Genomic DNA, 15,118 nt, shown 5'->3' with positions numbered 1-15,118 from the left:
GCAAACAACTGGGTGGGCTTTACTTTTGAATTCAAAGCATTTGGAAATGAGACGTGCGCTCTACCTCTTGTCCCAGAGGCGTAGCGACCCCTCCAGGCGCCCGGGGACACACTTTCAATTTGCCCCCCCCCCCCCCCCAACCATATTTTTTAATAATATTTTTAATTCAAAACTGAAGCTAAAATGAGCTTTTCATTTTCTTTTCAAACCCATTTTGGCGCCCTTAGGGTCGACGCCCGGGGACGTATGTACCCCCCCCCCCCCCCGTCGCTACGCCCTCTGGCTTGTCCACACCATCCCATTCAGCTAGGGTACTCTACTAGTGTGCTGTGGGACAGGATGAGAACCCCTGTAAAGCTAAGAGCACGTCTGTCTAGATATATGTCACGTCTGTCTAGATATATGTCACCGACAGCCTAGGGTACTCTACTAGTGTGTTGTGGGACAGGATGAGAGCCCCTGTAAGAACACGCCTGTGTTGAGACGTGGCACAGACAACTCTATGAGGCGTGTCATGGCCTAGATTAACACAGTCCGTAACCCGCTAACTAGAGCTCGACAATGCCTGTTTATTGCTACGTCATGTTTTCCTTATAAACATCTATATTGTATTTTATGATTATTACCCCTCCCCACTCCATTAAAAAATCAAAATATATATTTGACTGAAAATGCAGAATCTATTAAAAAAAAATTTAAATAAAATAGTCAACAGTTTTTTTTTCTGTTCAAAATTTTAGAACCCCTCTTAACCGTTTTTTTTTTCTAAATAAGAGCAAGAGATAAAACGAGACGCTATATTTCATTGAAGTGTGGCTGCTAATTTTCTAGGAAAAACTAACCTAGTATCGCAGGGCTAGATAAGTCCCTAACGGTTCATATTAAACAAAAAAACAACAAAGTCGTGAAATGATAGGTGCATCTAAACGTTTTTTTATACCGGATTACTGACCTAGAATATTATTCTACGATCTATTCTATCAGCAAGTTGAATGCTGTGTCGCTTTAGGAGAATATACTTAAAGCTTGTTTTATATTACTTCCTAATAGGCCTCGATGTTGACGACGCGACAGTGTTCGTATTTCTCTGCTGAGATTAATTCATCGACTTTTTAAACTAGCTAGCATGGAGTTATTTATTTAGGTTTTGTTTTTGCCGGCGTAGGAGTGCAGTTGATTTTTACAAGTAGATTTTTTATCGTGTATGTATGGAGTTCTGAAATGTAGTGCTGTTTTGTTGAAGGGGATTTTCTTTCTTCGTTTAACGGATACTGCAGTTTAGTGTGGTGACAGGCGTGGGAATTTTTTTTAATGAGAGGAATCATGGCTGCAGTGTTAAGGTAATTAATGGTGTCAACTCATTTGTAATGTAGAGGATTTTATACACACATTGTGATTACTGTACACATACACTTTAGTCGTAACACACACACACACACTTGATGAAGTAATGCACACACGATGTTTTAAACACACACACACAACTGATGTAATACATACACGATGTTTTACACACATACACACACTTGTTGATGTAATACACGATGTTTTACACACACACACATACACATACTTGTTGATGTAATACATACACGATGTTTTACACACACATACACTTGTTGATGTAATACATACACGATGTTTTACACACATACACATACTTGTTGATGTAATACATACACGATGTTTTACACACATACACATACTTGTTGATGTAATACATACACGATGTTTTACACACACACCTGTTAATGTAATACATACACGATGTTTTACACACACACACACATACACTTGTTGATGTAATACATACACGATGTTTTACACACACACACGCACACACTTGTTGATGTAATACATACACAATGTTTTACACACACACACACACTTGTTGATGTAATTACATACACAATGTTTTACACACACACACACACTTGTTGATGTAATACATACACGATGTTTTACACACACACACATACACACACTTGTTGATGTAATACATACACAATGTTTTACACACACACACACACACACTTGTTGATGTAATACATACACGATGTTTTACACACACACACACACTTGTTGATGTAATACATACACGATGTTTTACACACAAACACACACATGATATAATACATCATATATACTGGATGCTTACACACACGTACATCTGATACTGTATTAGACCTACATACATTTGATGTCTAACACACACACATACACACCTGTTAATGTGCTAGACAGACATTGCTTAACTTACATGTGTTAATCTTTAATCTATACACTTTTTAACGTTTAAACCCTCAATTTGACAACATTTCTAAAACTTTCTAATCCCAACGATTACGGTACAGATATTTCGGTAGAATTTTATAGAGAAAAAAAAAACCACATAAATAACTAAAAACCAGCTAGAACTAGCATTTCGGCATACCATACTACCAATTTAGGGTTTGGTGACGTTCATTGTTCTATCCGGACTAAATTAAGTTACATTACATCACTGTGTGTGTGTAATTAAAGTGTGTACCATTACATTGTTTTTTCCTGTTTTATTAAGTACAGGCAGTTCACTATTGTAGCCATACTGTGTTTGAAATCATACGCCCACATTGAGCGGATTACTGCAGAGTTAAATAAAAAAAATAAAAAACAAAAGCGAAATCCTTTTAATGACGTGATAATAATTATTTCGTTTTTTAATATATTATTGAGAAGACTATGTGTAATGTAGCATGCAATGACGTGGCAGCATAACAGTTTGTAAATATACCAGACCTGCTTCTGATTTTAAATTCGTTTTTTTTTTCTAGTTTCTGCCTTAAAAGCTTTTAATTGTTTAAAACGTGATATTTAGCGACTCTCTACCTGTTGAAAATTATATCTTTCAGCGTTTTATTATTTAAGCACAAACCGGTTTCTATTACTACCTTGTGTATCCGAGCGAGTCATGAAAATCTAGGCTAAGTTTTCTATAATCAAACATTTCGCATTCAGAAATTGTACACGCGATAAAGTGAATGGCTTGCCGGCAGTGTAGGTTATAACTTGACGGTGGGGAAATGGGGTGGGGGCTATTTTTAGCAACCACGTAATGTGGAATTGCCAACGTGGGGCTCTCCCATTCGTGATCTATTTTTAGTCTTGTCACGCGGCGTTGCTATAGACACGAGAGTGGAAGTCTGCAGTGACCATAGGCGTCCATTGGCGCTCGCGAGATTTTTGTTTTTTAACCAGGAGAGGTCATTTTGACATTATCGACCCGGAGTTTTTGTTAACCTGATTAGTTTTTGTTATTAAAATAAAACAAAAGAATCAACGAAATGGTTTAACGTTTCAAAAGAAATGATAAATTAAAAGCCAATTTTCAAATCAGGTTATGTATTTGTCTTAATTCTTATTTAACAGCATAATAGACTACTCATGTAATTTTTTTTTCATTTGGGGGAGGGGGAGGGGAGAAAGGTTCTTACGACACATAGTGGGTGCGACCAAGGAAGTGACAAAAAAATTTCGGTAGATGACATCAGCTTGTCATCCACACAGACAGTTTTTTTTTTTCAACGAGATGTGTCAAGACAATTAGTAGGACGCAACACCAGCAGAGTTTCTTCCAGGCATCTCTTCGAAGGGGGGCTTAGCCCCCCCCCCCCCTCGAATTTTTTTGCCGCCCCCCCCCCCCCCCCCGAACGAAATGAAATTCATAAAATTTATATAGAAAATATATACTTTTAACAGTGTCCGCCCCCCCCCCCCGAAGAAAGTATACCGCCCCCACCCCCCGAAAATTTCAAGTGCCCCCCCCCCCCCCCCCCGGAGAAAAAAGTCTGGAAGAAACACTGAACACCCAAGCACACACTGTAAAATAGCTCACCCGCCTGTCATAAAGTAGACCACGCCCAGTTACATATCAACGAAATCTGCATACTAATTCGTTGTGGTATTGTAATGTAATAATTTAATATACTAACTCGTTGTGGTATTGTAATAATCTAATCTTTTCAAGGCAAACCATCAACAGAAATTTAATTAACTTTTATCCCTAACATCTGACGTATTTTATATCTTATTTTATGTCTGACTTAATGGTCAATTATAAATCTCCTTCTCATGTTGTAGTCAGGCCAGCGTTCAAATCTTGATGGCACGAGGTTTTTTTTGTTAAAAGTATTTTTGAATTTACTCCAAATCCCAACTTTCATCTTCTTATCTCTGTTCGTGCCCAAGACACATGGGGCAGATGAAGTAGAGTCCATCGATTTCAGTGACCTCGGCATATGAAGGGATAGTATGGCCAGAACTATGTTTAGCCGCCTTTATTTTCTCTAATGTGAGTTAGGTACCCATCAGAGCTGGGTGGACTCAGGGACGTTCTACTGACTTGAACCTCGATTTGCGTTAGCAGTTTAGCTCTCTACCGCTAGGCCACACCATCTCTGATCCCAACTTGACTTAAAGTTTTAATAATAACAATTTTAAAAAAAAAGACTCGAACTCAGGGCTGGTATAAGCCTCGAGCTTGATCTAGACCTCGACTCGAGGGACCGAAGCAAGTGTACACGAGTGGTTTGACTTTACAAACCATCTAGTCTGCATTACACAGCTGGGGAGATAATACGATCGATTTACAATTTTCGCGACCCAAGAAATCAATATTAATAATCCGCGCCTTTGTTTTTTATAATTCAAGATTTTAGTAAAGGACTTGGTCGTGGCTGTTAAGTTATTGATTGCTTGTGGTTTTTAAGTATTGACTTGATTGTGGATTTTTAGTGCTGATTTAGTTGTGACTTTTTAGTTATTGATATAGTATCGACTTTTAAGTTATTGATTTAGTATCGACTTTTAAGTTTTTGATTTGATTGTGAATTTAAAGTTATTGATTTAGTTGTGGATTTTTAGTTATTGATTTGGTTGTGGCTTTCAAGTTATTGATTTTATTGTGACTTTAAAGTTATTGGTTTAGTTGTGGCTTTTTAGTAATTGATTTAATAGTTGTGGCTTTTTAGTTATTGATTTAGTTGTGTTTCCATGTTATTGATGTAGTTGTGGTTTTAAAGTTATTGATATAATTAGGTTTTAAAAACAAGCGATCTGAAATTAAGAGGGCTGTTAAAAGAAGCAATGGAAAGTCTAAAAAGTAAGCAATTTGACAATGACATTGGTAATGCTAAAAAGCATTACTAAAATGTATAGTTTATAGAGCTAAAACAAACTAACAGAGCATTTCATTAATAACAATTTTATTTTTATAATTTACATGCACTTAAAATAAACAAAACAAACTGGCTTTCGTTAGTAAAAGCATCGGTAGCTAAATTGTGTACATGGAATGAACAGCTAATGCTTTTCTCAGTGTCGTCGATATGTCAGGTGTCACCCGGTGCGGCACTTCGTGGTGTCATCCCCCCCCCCCCCAGCCTATAATTTAAATACATGCCACATACGCGTACTTGCATGTGTATAAGCTATAATCACTGCAGAGGTAAAAGTAACGGTGTTTATCTATAATCTGTTAATAATACAGTTGGATGTAGCCATTTTTTCTCTACATGTAGCACGTTCACGTCATGGTGTCACCCCCACCCTCTTGTAATAATTTTCGATTTGTACTTAAAAGACTATTTAAATTTAATTAATCATTAATTAAACCGGCAAAAAAAAAAGCTTTTTTCTTCTGTACATTTTGCTATTTTCTCCTTGGTGTTACCCCTCTAAATGGTGTCACCCGGTCTGCACCCCCCCCCCCCCCTCGCTACGCATCTGACTTTTCTACAGAAAGAAAGTTTGTTTTTAGTTCAATGCATTTAAAATCTTATTGTTATAAAAGGCTTTTGATATTAATGTTATTTTCTCCTTGTTAATAATTTTAGAGTTAAAATATTTAAAATAGTATTTTGATATTTAAGTTTTTAAACAATATTTAGTACTTTATTTTACAAATTTATTTGCATTCCATTCCGTCTTAATGAGGTTAAAACATCATTACAATACTAAATATTTGTTTTTATAAACTAATCAACAGCTTGTGATCTCTAAAAGACAATTATCTGCCCCTTCTTTACGCCCGTGATCGGCAGAAGATAGAACATAAAAAGACTGTCCTAAACGAATTAGCACCTGCTATGAACTGCCCTCTAAACTCAGATGAGGTTTATTTTTTTCTGACATTAATAATCATTTTTTTAAAAAGGACAATGCATCTTAAGGGGAATTTAATTGGCGTCGAGTAAAGTTTTAGGGAACGACAATCATACATCGTAATTATTAAACCTTTTCCGACTTTTCCGGACTGTCGAACTCTCTCTCTCTCTCTCTCTCTCTCTCTCTCACACACACACACACACATATATATATATATATATATATATATATATATATATATATATATATATATATATATATATGTAACGAGTCCCCGAGTCTATCCTGCCGACAACGCCAAATGTAACGAGTCTCTGGCTACCCTGCCGACAACGCCAAATGTGACCTTCCCGAGTCTAACCACTCATTCCACACAACATTGACCACAGCATAGATACTCGAAGATGCAGGTTCATTATTGATCCTTTTATTACATGAATCAAAGAATGCTTCACAATAATATAATGAATCAAGAGAGATGTTTCACAATAATAGTCTGAATCAACGGACCCCCAACAGTCCTCACTAGGCTTCATCTAACTGAATACACATGTCTAACGTCCTTCTTAACACAATACGGCTAACCCGTTCAATAACCAACTTGATACACTGACTGACTGATCGAAAGCGAGCGAGAGAGAGAGAGACTGACTGCGAGCTCAGCCGTCGCCTTCCTTATTTATCCCCTTCATATCCGTAATCATATTCGGTCCTATCATACTCGTAATCGTAATCGTTGCATTACGCCGCTTCTGTTGTACAGTCCGATTTAATAAGCCATCTGCATCCTGTCACATCAAAGTTGACAGACCGTCTTTCGTATCGCTTCCCGAGATACTACGCCCTGTCTTTCTGATCGTTATCAGCCACCACCTGTGTTATTACATCAGTCGTGTCAAAGTTGACAGCGCTGTACCGCTTTCTTATGTCTGGTAACTTCCCCTAGTTACATCCACCCCTGCCTTTTTTTGTGTGTTATCAACCACAAACAACGCTTGGCAGGTGCAGTCCTTCAAAGTCAATCGCACCACCGTAAAAAAAATCCATTGTTCCACTCACTGTCAATGTCGTCACATTCGTATAAGATTGACCGTTATCCCTATTTCACATATCAAATGTGTCTACATCATCTTCCTCAGACACAAAACAGTTCTAGAATTCACATCCACCTTTTTTCGTCTGGTGCCTTCACCAGTTCACTTTTATGACTTTTTGAACAGTCTGTTCTCATACCAGCGCGACCATGAAAGAATTGATGGTTGCTGACAAAAAATTTCGTATTCTTTCTGTTTCTCAAACTTCTCCGCGGACCACTTAACTGATGGTCTACTGTCTCTCTGCTTTTGGAGGGACCGGGATCCTCCTTGTTGCCGGTATCCTCCCCTTGTGTATCGCTGTTGCGCTGTTGATGGTGACATGGTTCCGGGATGGGTATGTGAATTTCCGTTATAGTTTCCGGTTCCCTAATTGTCTTGGATTTCCTTGTGTGTAACTGCTCTTCTTGACTATGACAATATTTCTTTAATTGAGCAATATTCGCCCACCGATCCGGTTTGGTGTGATCGATGGGTGTTATCTTAAAGGGGCCACCTGCTACTTTAGGCATCTCCACGACTTGCCATATCTCCTGTCCCCAGAGGTCGTGGATTTTGTTTCTGCCTAACGGGTGGCTACGCAGTAATACCCTGTCGTTCAGTTTGAGTGGCGGGTCCTTTGTCTGTACCGGCGGTTCCCTTCGCCGTGCTTCATGTTCTAGTCTTTCCTGTACTACCCTGTACATTTCTCTAATTCGTCTCATATGTTCATTCACATATTCCAGTGCAGTGTATGAGCCAGTCATACTCTCCTTTTTTCCTAGGAACAAGTCAAGGGGGAGTCGAGCCTCCCGTCCGAACAGCAACATGTATGGCGAAAAGCCGGTTGTGGCATGGGGTGTGCAGTTGTATAGATATACCAACTCTGGGAGAAAATCAGGCCAACGTTTTTTTTGTTCAGGTTCTAGAGTACGCAGCAAATCATGCATGCTGCGGTTGAACCGCTCGCACTGTCCGTTTCCTTTCGGATTAAATGTGGTTGTTCTAGATTTGTTGATCCCGTAGTGGCTGCACAGTTGGTTAATTACTTCTGACTCGAAGGCCCTTCCTTGGTCAGAGTGTAATTGTCTTGGTATGCCATATTTGATGAACCAATGTTCTATTAAGACCTTTGCCACTGTTTTGGCAGTCTGATCTCGTGTGGGCACCGCCACAGTCCATTTGGTGAAAACATCAGTCATTACCAACACATGTTCCGTCCCATCCGATGATTGCTCCAACGACGTAAAGTCCATAGCCACAATCTCTAGTGGTTTTGTCGCTAATAGGTGTCCCGATGGCTGTCTCATTTTGACAACTGGCATTTTCGCATGCTGACACCTCACACAAGCCTCACAATGGCGTTTGACCTCCATTTCCATATTGGGCCAGTAACACCTCCGTCGTAATATTTTGTGCGTCCTGTCCTGACCCTGGTGTCCTGCCCTGTCATGTGCCAACCTTAGCACTTCTTCTCGTAATTGTCCAGGCACCACCACCTGGTGTATTGTCCCATCAATTTGGTCATGAATTCTCCGCATGAGAACACCATCCTGTATACTGAGACGGTCCCACTGACTCAGTATTTTCTTTGTTTCTCGACCAAATTGTTCTCTTTCCCTTCTTCCTGGGAATTTTTGTTCCTGGACGTGTTTCAACAGCGGCTGTAAGCCACTATCCGTTCTCTGGGCATTTCTTATTTCTTTGTGATTAAGGCAACTAAAATCACCAATGTCCATATGTCCGGGCTCTGTGGAAATGTGCTCCACCCCGGTCTGTCCGTTCTGCCTCACTTGCACCCCGTGAGGGATATCTGTTGACGCTCTGACCTCACATATTCCTGTCAGCGTTTCTTCCTCATCGCCCGGTCTCTCGTAAGGATTCCTTGATAAGGCGTCCGCATTGCCGTTGGACCGCCCCGGGCGATATTTTATCTCTAGGTCAAAGAGTGCCAATTCTGCTGCCCATCGCTGTTCGATGGATCCCAACTTTGCTGTCTTTAGGTGACTCAAGGGGTTATTGTCAGTGTATACCACACATTTAGCACCTAATAAATAGTCCCTGAATTTTTCCGTCACAGCCCATTTTAATGTCAAAAGTTCTAGTTTCATGGCGCTGTAATTTGTCATGTTCTTCTCTGATTCCTTCAGAGCTCGACTGGCATAAGCAATAACCCTGAAACCTTGCTTTTGTTGTTGTGATAGCACAGCTCCCAGACCTTTAGAGCTGGCGTCAATTTCTAGCCGAAATGGTTTGTCAAAGTCTGCGTATCCTAATATCGGCGTCTCTGTCAAAGCCTTTTTCAAGAGCTTAAACGAGTTCAGGCATTCATCAGTCCATAATTCACCTATCAGTTGTGTTTTACCTTTCTTTTTCTCCTTACTGTGTTTCTTTGTCATTTTGTTTACCAAGTCATGCAATGGTGCGGCAATTTTTGCAAAACCAGGCACAAATTTTCTATAATAGGAAGCAAAGCCCAAGAATGATCTGACCTCTACCGTAGTTGTTGGCTGTTTCCATTCTTTAACAGCTGCAATTTTATCTGGGTCAGTGGCGATGCCATCCGACGAAATCACGTAACCCAAAAAATGTACCGATTTCAGACCGAAGCAGCATTTGTCTGGGTTCAGCTTTACTCCTATCTCCCTAAGACGGAGAAACACTTGTTCTAATCTTTCTAGATGGTCCTCCCAAGTTTTTGAATAAACTAGTATATCATCCAAGTACACCAACATTATTTGAAATAGAAAGTCACTCATAGCACTCTGCATTACTCGCTGGAATGTAGCAGGTGCATTAGTTAGACCAAACGGCATTCGGGTCCACTCGTACAGTCCCAGTGGAGAAATAAATGCAGTTTTATGTTGATCGTTGGGGTGCATGGCCACTTGGTGGTAGCCACTAGCCAAATCCAAGGTAGAAAAAAATCTTGCTCCCCCCAACGCATCAAGACATTCATCAATACGAGGCAAGGGGAATGCATCCCTTCTTGTGATATTGTTCAATTTCCGGTAATCACAACACAGTCTTATCTCCCCTGACTTCTTTTTTACCACTACTATCGGTGCCGCATACGGGCTAGTGCTGGTTGTAATAATTCCCTTTTTTAGTAGATCGTTCAGGTGTGCCTTCACCGCAGAGTAGTGACTTGGTGGTAATCTTCGATAAGGTTGCGCCACCGGCTTGTCTTGTAGTAAGGGTATCTGGTGTTTTATTACTTCCGTGTAACCCAAATCACCCTCGTACGAGGCAAATATATCCCTGTACTTATTCAACAATTCATTTAGTTTTGGGTCCTCAGTTTCCGGGAATGTATGTGATCGGCCATCCTCTTTCTTCACCTCGGCCGTCACATTGACCGACCTAATTGTTACTTCATTACTGCTGGTATTGCTCAGTTCGATGCACTGTGCCGACCTTTGTACCTCGACGTTCTGTGGTACTCCTACCAGAGTATTAGGCGGTATAAAAATTTCCTCATCCAAAACATTTGCCACTAATCCTTGAACTAGTCCATTTTCCGCTGATGTGTATGTCCGCAGTAACACGACGCCTGCCCTCAGTGCGGCGCCACATGGTTCTATCATCACATCACCATTCACGCTTCTATCCCCAATTTGTAATGTGATTGCCTTGACCGTGTTTGCCGGGACTGATATCCTTCCTCTGGTCTTGGCAAACCTGGCCAACTTGGATCCCCGACCTGGTGTGGTCGATCCGACAATATTTGTAAGAAATTCTGGCAACTGGCCAAGAATATTCATGCCCAATAGGCAAGGTATATTTGACACATTTGTTTCTAGGTTGTGTTTCGTAACGAACACCCCAACCTGCTTCAACCTATGTCCCGCCACCACGACATCCGCCAGAAAATAACCACAGTAAGGAATGGTTAGTCCATTAGCTGCCGTCAGGCGCATGCATGTGTCAGACCTCAACCTATGGTCTTTTCCTTTCATCCATTTGGTGTAAAAATTTTCCGTGATTGTCGTCACCTGGGAGCCTGTATCCACAATTGCCTTCACCGCGATGTCCCCAATCGTAATCACCATTTCGGGACAGACTCCCATCATTTTGCTTCTTGGGCCATAACCTCGCCCCTCTGTAGCCTGGCCCTGCCTTACAGAGGACGACCGTTTCCCTGGCAGTACCGTGCCATATGTCCGGGTTGTGAACAGGACAAGCAAATTGGTCGACCGTCAGCCGTCCACCGGAGTGATGGACCGGCGGGTCGCGGCCGTCCAACCTGTCTCTGTTTTGTCCCGTTCTTTTCCTGATTCTCAGCTGTTGACCTGCTTTCTAACCTCTCCAATCTTTGGTCAACCTTATCCAGGTGGGCCAACAGTTGAGCCATCATGGTTTCCACCGTGCCGGTCCCCGTGGGTGGGGATTGTTTCTGTTCCGGCACAGAGACTTTGTCCACCGAACAGTTCGATTGGTCCTCATCCTCGGACCTGCGGATCGCTGAGTTCCTGACCTGAAGGAAGGTCAACTGCGGGTCTTTGTGGACCTCCTCTTTCAACTCTCTCCTTAAGATCGGGGTTGCTAGCCCCTCGATGAACTGGTCCCTCAGTAGGCGTACATCAATGTCAGGTGTTTTGCCCTTTACCGAATCAAAGGCCCTGTTTATTCGGTGTGAATACTCCATCACACTCTCCGCCATTCTCTGCTTTAAGCCTACGAACCCCGATAGCAGTTGCGATCCCGACCGTCTCTCCCCAAAGGTTTCCATAATTAGATCCAGCACCTTATCTGGATCTGATTGGACGGTTTTATCGTGGCATTTGACCTCTGCCCTAACCGTCTCTCCTATACTGCCCATCAGCAGTCTTAATCTTTCCTCTGGTGACATGTTTCTCGAGGCCCAGGCCGCTTTGACCTCTTCACTGAACCTGTTGGTTAAAGTTGGATCACCGTCCCCGTAAAATTTGTTAATGTGGGACTCTCTGGGCAGGACCACAATATGGGTCTGCTTCTCGTCCAGAGTAGACATTTTATTCCTTTAGTAAAAAAAAAAGAGTTCTTTCTTACCGTGTGTGTATGAAAAATTTTTTCCTCGTTCCTCAATTTTCACTGTTCCTGAATGTCCGAATTCACACACACACTAAACACAGTTATGAACTAGGTTGACTATGGGTGCCTAAAGCGGCAAGTCTCGTTGAATTCATCCTGATCGCAGCGCCAAATGTAACGAGTCCCCGAGTCTATCCTGCCGACAACGCCAAATGTAACGAGTCTCTGGCTACCCTGCCGACAACGCCAAATGTGACCTTCCCGAGTCTAACCACTCATTCCACACAACATTGACCACAGCATAGATACTCGAAGATGCAGGTTCATTATTGATCCTTTTATTACATGAATCAAAGAATGCTTCACAATAATATAATGAATCAAGAGAGATGTTTCACAATAATAGTCTGAATCAACGGACCCCCAACAGTCCTCACTAGGCTTCATCTAACTGAATACACATGTCTAACGTCCTTCTTAACACAATACGGCTAACCCGTTCAATAACCAACTTGATACACTGACTGACTGATCGAAAGCGAGCGAGAGAGAGAGAGACTGACTGCGAGCTCAGCCGTCGCCTTCCTTATTTATCCCCTTCATATCCGTAATCATATTCGGTCCTATCATACTCGTAATCGTAATCGTTGCATTACGCCGCTTCTGTTGTACAGTCCGATTTAATAAGCCATCTGCATCCTGTCACATCAAAGTTGACAGACCGTCTTTCGTATCGCTTCCCGAGATACTACGCCCTGTCTTTCTGATCGTTATCAGCCACCACCTGTGTTATTACATCAGTCGTGTCAAAGTTGACAGCGCTGTACCGCTTTCTTATGTCTGGTAACTTCCCCTAGTTACATATATATATATATATATATATATATATATATATATATATATATATATATATATATATATATATATATATATATATATATATATATATATATATATATATATATGTGTGTGTGTGTGTATATATATATATATATATATATATATATATATATATATATATATATATATATATATATATATATATATATATATATATATATATATATATATATATATTGGGGGGGCGCCAAACTGAAAGTTCGCCCCGGGCGCCGATTGGGGTCGCTACGCCTCTGCGGCAGTCAAGCGTTTAAACAGTTCACTGACGTCACCGCGCTGATAGATCGATAACTTGTACTTGATCTTATCTGCCCTTTTGTAATTGACTATAGTAATCTTTTAATTAATTTTCGATGACTAATTTATTATCTAATTAGATTAAAAAATAGATATTCTTGCGTTGTAATAGGAGACGAATGTGTTTTGAAATCGGAGCATTAGAAGTAGGTCCTCGGGCAGATGAGTCTCGTTAGCTGGGGACAGCCACTTTTCTAGGAGAGACAACTCCAAAATCAAACAACTTCTGCCTTGTATTTTGTTCTTGGTTGGGCAAAGGCTATGGAAGCAAATCCAAAAAGAAAAGCAGGCTGAAATCGGTGTCAATGGCCTCAATGGCGCATAACCAGTTGACACGTGTCCTTAATTGTGATGGAGGCGTGGTCGTGGTCAAAAGCTCATGGTTGATAAATTCGAAAAAGTCTCGAGTTCAAAACCTCTGGCAGATAAGGCTCGATACATTCCAACACTAAAAATTAAGAACGAAGAAGAAGAAAAAAAGTAGGTCAAAATCTGTAACAAATGGTAGACGGACATTTTTTATACTAAGTTATAAAGTTTATACAAATTTAAAACCCGCAGGGTATAAAACAACCCAGCTCCACTCTGTTTCACCAGTGGTTCGTAAATGGGTTCGATCAAACCCCAAGGGCTCGGTGAGTCTGTCCCTGGGGTTCGGCAGAAGTCAAGACACACACCCGACTCATATGATTCACGATCGGATTTTGTCAGATATAACTATTAAGAAGGGTTCGGTGAATGCGTATATGAAATTAGTGGGGTTCGGTACTTCCAAAAGGTCAAGAACCACTGACCTAGAGGATTATCAAATGGTTACTTGTAAAAAAAAATCCAATAGATCTACTTACACGGAGAACGTGATAACTAACAATGTCTGGAACAAACAGCCCATGACTGTGACATTGTCAGGTATTTCTCGGTGTCAGGTCAGTTAGTCTCCAGGCCTAATCTTGTAAGGAGTGGCCCTTCATAAGCCACTTGCTTGCATAACGATCCACAAGTCACCCTGTTTAAATTGGGCCCACTTTTCCATAGCTTTTTTTATACATAGACATACACATCCACTACACATTTCAATGGGTTTCTTTTTAAATCCCAAGTGTTGCAGGGCTTCTAGACGGTGCTGTTGTAGATCCCTGATCTCTAGTTGAGCTTTTTGTTAGGATTAACTGAAACATCTTGTTGGTAGTTTGAAATCATTAGATCAGTAGGTTTAATCAGACGCGAAGGTAAGGTTTAACTGTGACACTGGTTTAAGTTAGGGTTTGCATTTCACGATGTCAGCGGTAATTGATGATTGCAAGTGTTAAAAAATGACGTCATGTTTGTAGTAGGGATCAGGGGGAGCTGCAATGACGTCACATGATAGGGGGAGGGGGGAGGTCCGCACCGGGTGACACTATTTTGGGTGTGACACCGCGACGAAAAATTGTAAAACTCAATGTCAAAATAATGTTTTATCCTCTTAATTAATTATCATTTTAAAAACATAATAGTAGGGGGAGAGAGGTGACATCAAAACGAAAATACTAACTTTTTGGAGAGGGGGTGGGGAGTGGTGGTGACAGACACCCTCAGTTATCACACCAGGTAACTGGTAACACGTGACGTTGTGACGCCACTGTGGAGCGGTGGTGTTTTATGACGCTTTACTGCGTCACATCTTCAAGAGGCGTGTCGTAGCATACACT

At 40.9% G+C, this 15,118-nt stretch overlaps 1 protein-coding gene across 1 annotated transcript in view; it reads left to right on the top strand.

Moving 5' to 3' along the window:
• Positions 1-839: 839 nt before the first annotated feature.
• The window catches only part of LOC131929449 (uncharacterized), a 62,620-nt gene continuing 48,341 nt past the window's right edge, over positions 840-15,118 (top strand). The window contains exon 1 of the mRNA XM_059285660.1: positions 840-1,340. The gene's annotated coding sequence lies outside the window, so the exon portion shown is untranslated. The remainder of the gene's footprint in view (positions 1,341-15,118) is intronic.

The sequence above is a fragment of the Physella acuta genome, unplaced genomic scaffold (assembly GCF_028476545.2).
Source record: "Physella acuta isolate Inbredline_101_S28 unplaced genomic scaffold, ASM2847654v3 ptg001630l, whole genome shotgun sequence".
NCBI classification, from domain to species: domain Eukaryota; kingdom Metazoa; phylum Mollusca; class Gastropoda; family Physidae; genus Physella; species Physella acuta.
The sequence above is the reverse complement of the archived record's forward strand: the minus strand, read 5'-3'. Positions and strand labels throughout refer to the sequence as shown.